The sequence below is a fragment of the Elaeis guineensis genome, chromosome 3 (assembly GCF_000442705.2).
Source record: "Elaeis guineensis isolate ETL-2024a chromosome 3, EG11, whole genome shotgun sequence".
Classification (NCBI taxonomy): domain Eukaryota; kingdom Viridiplantae; phylum Streptophyta; class Magnoliopsida; order Arecales; family Arecaceae; genus Elaeis; species Elaeis guineensis.
Window position 1 is genome coordinate 121,467,724 of NC_025995.2, and position 5,758 is coordinate 121,473,481.

Genomic DNA, 5,758 nt, shown 5'->3' on the forward strand with positions numbered 1-5,758 from the left:
GATCCCAAGCGTTGCGCTACAAAAATTTACGAACAGTCAATCCTCGATAGCGGCGAGTGGGACACGTGGCATGCACCAGTTGGCCTAGGGACACCCGCCGCCATAACTGTGCTAAGATCCGCTGGCTATTTAAACCCCTACTCTTCCTTCGGGGCTCCATCCTGCCGAAAGGACAGCATCTTTCTTTCGTCTGAGAGCCCAACTACTCAGCCACTTCCTCCGCACCAGCCCTCGCTGTCTTCAGCCCTCGATTCTTCTCTAAGGGGTTCCCACGTCATGCCCTCCACTCCGGAGGCCATCCTCGAAGGGATGTATAGGGCCTGGAGGAAGGCGAGGAGGAGAACAGCGGCCGGTGAGTTCCCCGGTCATCAGGTGGCCGCTGAGGATCCCCGTTGTTTCAAAGGGGGCATAAAGAAGAATTCCTTCAACAACAGGGGTTTAATAACGGGGGCCGCCGGTAAAGGTATTCTGCCCGAGGATTTCGGAGTAGCAAGGTGGGGTGATACCGGTCAAGAGGGCACAGCTGTCGTCACAAGCTGTGGCGGGATCCTTGATGCCGTCGGGGCCGAGGGACCAGAAGCGGTCGACGTCGACGGTGGGGCATTAAAACTTATTGCGGAGGTGGTGGAAGTAGCGCATGCTGACCTTGCTGGAGCGTTTTGGATGACGGCTACCACGGAGTATTCGATGATGATGCATATTTCTGGCACCACCGTTGCCCCAGGGTGACTCCGATTCTTCTTGAAACAGGTCTTCGTCGCCGCTGCCGTTGCCCTTACCGTCCCGAGAATCTATCCCATCCTTTTCCCCCTGAGGTTGGGACTTCGGAGGTGGAGCGGAACAAGGCGGGGCGAAAGCCGATGAGCCCATCACACGTACTGGACGACGCGACTGGGAAGGACAGAAATGGGAAGAGAAGTTTGCAGCTTGAAGCGGCCTCCGGTGCATCCTTTCCAAACCGTGTTCGCGAGACTTGCAATGATGTATACATTTTTTTTTTCTGACCCACCGGGTCTTGTAACGTACATCCTGTCAGTTGAAAAATGAAAAGGAGATTTTGTTACCTCGTCTGTATCTTGTATCGAGTAGTCGTCTGTCGAACTTCTTTATTCTTCTTTCTTCTCTCTTCCTTCTTTTCCTCTTTTCTTTTTCACGTCGTCCCAAGGTCGTCGACGATCTCTTTTATTCGTGTTGGATTGTTATTTGCCGAGCTCCTTTTTGATTTTTACGCCGTTCGAAGATACCTGGTTGTCATTTTTCCATCAATGGCTGCAGGCTTGCTTGGGGCCAATCGGGCCTGGGGTCCCTCCTAGGGCTTGAGTTCGGAGATCCAAGCTTCTGTCACCTTAAGTAGGTTGTCCTGTTTTGTGTCGAAAACTTTCTCAAAAGCTGGGACTCCCTGTGGGAGCCCCAGTCCTTGCGGTGACAGAGTTTTCTGTACCTCGATCGCTGTCCATTTTCCAATCGTAGCTGTCATAGTCCGTTGCCTTCCTTTTTCCTTTTCGCTCGGAGTTTTTCTTCGCTGAAGTCAAGGCGAAGTTCGGCTCCCGTGGGAGTCCGGATGGAACCCTCCTGTGATTGGAGTCACGGGCGGAGCCCGGCTCCCGTAGGAGTCCGGGCGGAGTTCCTTGCAATCAAAATCAGATGCGAAGTTCGGCTCCCGTAAGAGTCTGGGTAGAGTCTTCCTTGGCGTTGTGGACGGAGCCCGGCTCCCGTAGGAGTCCGGGTGAAGTCTTCCTTGGCGTTGTGGACGGAGTCCGGCTCCCGTAGGAGTTCGGATGAAGTCTTCCTTGGCGTTGTGGACGGAGCCCGGCTCCCGTAGGAGTCCGGGTGAAGTCTTTCTTGGCGTTGTGGACGGAGCCCGGCTCCCGTAGGAGTCCGGGAGAAGTCTTTCTTGGCGTTGTGGACGGAGCCCGGCTCCCGTAGGAGTCTGGGTGAAGTCTTTCTTGACGTTGTGGACGGAGCCCGGCTCCCGTAGGAGTCCGGGTGAAGTCTTCCTTGGCGTTGTGTACGGAGCTCGGCTCCCGTAGGAGTCCGGGCCTTCCACTTTGCTCGAGTCAGGGCGAGGTTCCCCTCCCATTCCCGACTTGGCTGTGGGGGCGCGTTAGGGCGCTGTAAGGCCTCTCCCCCATCCGGTCTAAAAGAACCGGGCCTTCAACTTTGCTCATGTCAGGACGAGGTTCTCCTCCTGTTCCTGACATGGCTGTGGGGGCACATTAGGGCGCTGTAAGGCCTCTCCCCCCATCCGGTCTAAAAGAATCGAGCCTTTGACTTTGCTCATGTCAGGACGAGGTTCTCCTCCTGTTCCTGACATGGCTGTGGGGGCACATTAGGGCATTGTAGGGCCTCTCCCCCCATCCGGTCTAAAAGAATCGGGCCTTTGACTTTGCTCATGTCAGGACGAGGTTCTCCTCCTGTTCCTGACATGGTTGTGGGGGCACATTAGGGCGTTGTAAGGCCTCTCCCCCCATCCGGTCTAAAAGAACCGGGCCTTTGACTTTGCTCATGTCAGGACGAGGTTCTCCTCCTGTTCCTGACATGACTGTGGGGGCACATTAGGGCGTTGTAAGGCCTCTCCCCCCATCCGATCTAAAAGAACCGGGCCTTTGACTTTGCTCATGTCAGGACGAGGTTCTCCTCCTGTTCCTGACATGGCTGTGGGGGCACATTAGGGCATTGTAAGGCCTCTCCCCCAATCCGATTTTGAGATAGTCGGACTTTCATTTTAGGTATGTTAGGACGGGGTTCTCCCCCGTTCCTAACATAACTTTGCTCCAAGCATTTGGAGGGGTCATATCCAGTCGTAATAAATCCACGTCAGATGGGAAGAGTACGTTAAGTAGAAAGAAATTTAGATTCAAGGTGAAATCGTAAGTGATACATTTACAGATTTTTCGAGTTCCACGGTCGCGGGTGGTCCACTCCTCCTTGAGGTCCTCCGGTGATGGAGTCGATGGTCCCGATGGGAGGCCGGTCCCCGAGTTGCTCCTCCCTTCTTGGCGGCTCAGGCTGCGGAAGGACCCTTGGCCGATCTCCTCTACCCTCAGGCCTGCATCGGATGAACCTGTCGAGTCGACCTCGCCGAATGAGCTCCTCGATCTCATCCCGGAGCTGGATGCATTCCTCTGTTTCGTGGCCGTGGTCGCGGTGGTAGAGGCAGAACTTGTTGGGGTTGCGCTTTCCGGGGTGTGTGCGCATCCTCTCCGGCCTAGGGAGCTGCTCCCTGACCTCCATCAATATCTGGGCCTTCGAGGCGTTGAGGGGGGCGTAGTTGCGGAATCTCCCTGGCGGGGAACCCCGCCGAACCCCGCGATCCGGGCTTCTCTGCCTGCGCGCCCGGGGTGGAGTATGGGCGCGCTTATGGCCAGGAGGGGATCGAGAATGCAGCCGGGCTTCCTTTGGCCTTTTTTCAATTGCGGGCTTACTCGAGTCTCCCTCTTGCCGCTCCCTCGCCGTCTCTTCATCCTTCATTTTGAAGACTTCTTCCGCTCGGGCGTACCCTTCGGCCCGGGCCAGCAAATCAGCAAAATCTCTGGGATACTTCTTCTCCAGGGGGAACAAAAGATCATTCTTCTGAAGGCCACCCTTCAGGGCGGCCATTGCGACTGATTGGTCCAAGTTCCGGACCTCCAGCGCCGCGATGTTGAAGCGGTTGATGTAGGCCCGAATGGACTCCCCTTTCCTTTGCTTGATGTTGATGAGGGATTCCGAACCCTTCCGGGGGCGCCGGCTGCTGACAAAATGGGCCATAAATTGATGGCTCATTTGATCGAAGGAAAAGATGGTACCCGATTTCAAAGTCGAGTACCAGTTCCTCGCTGCTCCCTTCAAGGTGGACGGGAAGGCCCGGCATAAGATGGCATCAGGAGCACCGTGAAGCAGCATCATCGTCCGGAAGGCCTCCAGATGATCAACCGGGTCCGAAGTCCCGTCGTAGCTTTCGAACTGGGGAAGCTTGAAGTTTGGCGGGATTGGTTCCTGCATGATCATTTGGGAGAAGGGAGGGTCAGTACAAATATCCTCACCATAAGCGGGGGGCGCATGGCGGAGTTCTTCGATCCGCCGGTTCATCTCCTGGAGCCTCCGGTCCAGGAAATCCTCTCGACTTCGAGTCTCGAGGGTCCTCTGACAGAACGGGGCAGGGATCTTCCAGGGGTGGAGTCGTGGTCCGATTGAGGGCTCTCTACCCTCGGGTTCGTTTTCCCAGGAAGGACGGGGTGGCTGGCCCAGGTGGCCCGCCCCGCCGCCGGATTCTGGTGTTCCAGGGACGCCCTTTCCGGGCGTACCGATGCCTGCGGCTGCTGCTGCTGCATAGCTTGCACAGCCTCGGTGAGGCCTCTGACCTGCTGCGCCAGCAGGTCAAACTGCTCCGCACCGACCGCCGCCGCCGGAGGAGGAGGAGGAGGTTGGGAAACAGGAGGGGAGGCCGGAGCCTGGGATCTGGCCGCGGAGGCCGTGGACCGTCGCGTGGACGCCTTGCGAGGAGGCATCAAGTATGGATCCCGTGGGGGGAAACAAGGAGTGGGTGTCGGAGGAGACGATCGGAGGTGGATCCACTGAGCGCTCCTTTAAGAACAAGGGTACTGCGAAGGCACAGCCCCTTCTTCTAGCGCCAATCCTGTTGGTGCAAAAATCCGCTTGCGCCGGAGAAGCTGGAGTCGGAGAAGTCGCGGTCGCCGCCGGGACCTGCAAAGGAAGTCTAAACCGGAGGTGGGGTTGCTCCGACAAGACCCTCCGACACTCAAGTCAGTTCTCTGCCTCAACAAGAATGGAGTGCTCGAACGGAGAATTTAGCAGAGTTTTTAGATGAAGGATGAAAGCTTATAGAATAACGTATCTGGGGTCTCCTTTTATAGGCGGAGGGGGCAGTAGTCTGATAGCGACATCCGTAACCGTCTGGCAGTGAGCTGCCTAGGGTCAGGCGGAGTTTGCTGCGAAGAGTAGTGGAGTGGACCCGTGGCTAACACCGGGGTGTGCCACGTGGAGTCAGTTACGGGGAGTGGAGCGACGTTCGCTGTCGTGACTCGTCATGGAGTGGTGGGATCGCACAGGATCCGCCGCTGGGAGTGGAGCAGAATTGTGGCCGTTAATACGACCTGTCAGGGAGTAATGGAGTTGCGTAGGGTCCGCCGCAGGGAGTGGAACAGTGTTGTCTGTTACTGTGGCCTGCCAGGGAGTAATGGAGCCGCGTAGGGCCCGCCGCAGGGAGTGGGACAGAATCATGGCCGTTACTGTGGCCTGCCAGGGGGTCCAGACTTGTCGGTCGAAGTTCGGTTGGAGTCGGTAGTGAGGTCCGGTATCCGTAGGAGTTTGGGCGAGGTCTACCTGCAGTTGAAGTTGTTGGCGGAGTCCGGCTCCCGTAGGAGTCCGGACGAAGTCTGTCTGCAGCCGTTGGAGTCGAGGACGAAGCCCGGCTCCCGTAGGAGTCCGGGCGGAGTCTTCCTGCAATTAAAGTTAAAGGCGAAGTCCGGCTCCCGTAGGAGTCCGGACAAGGCTTATCGGCAGCTGATGTTGAGAGCGGAGCCCGGCTCCCGTAGGAGTCCGGGCGGAGTTTACTTGCGGTTGAAGTTGTCGGCGGAGTCCGGCTCCCGTAGGAGTCCGAACGAAGTCTGTCTGCAGCCGTTGGAGTCAAGGACGAAGCCCGGCTCTCGTAGGAGTCCAGGCGGAGTCTTTCTGCAATTAAAGTTAAAGGCGAAATCCGGCTCCCGTAGGAGTCCGGACAAGGCTTACCAGCAGCTGATGTTGAGGACGGAGCCCG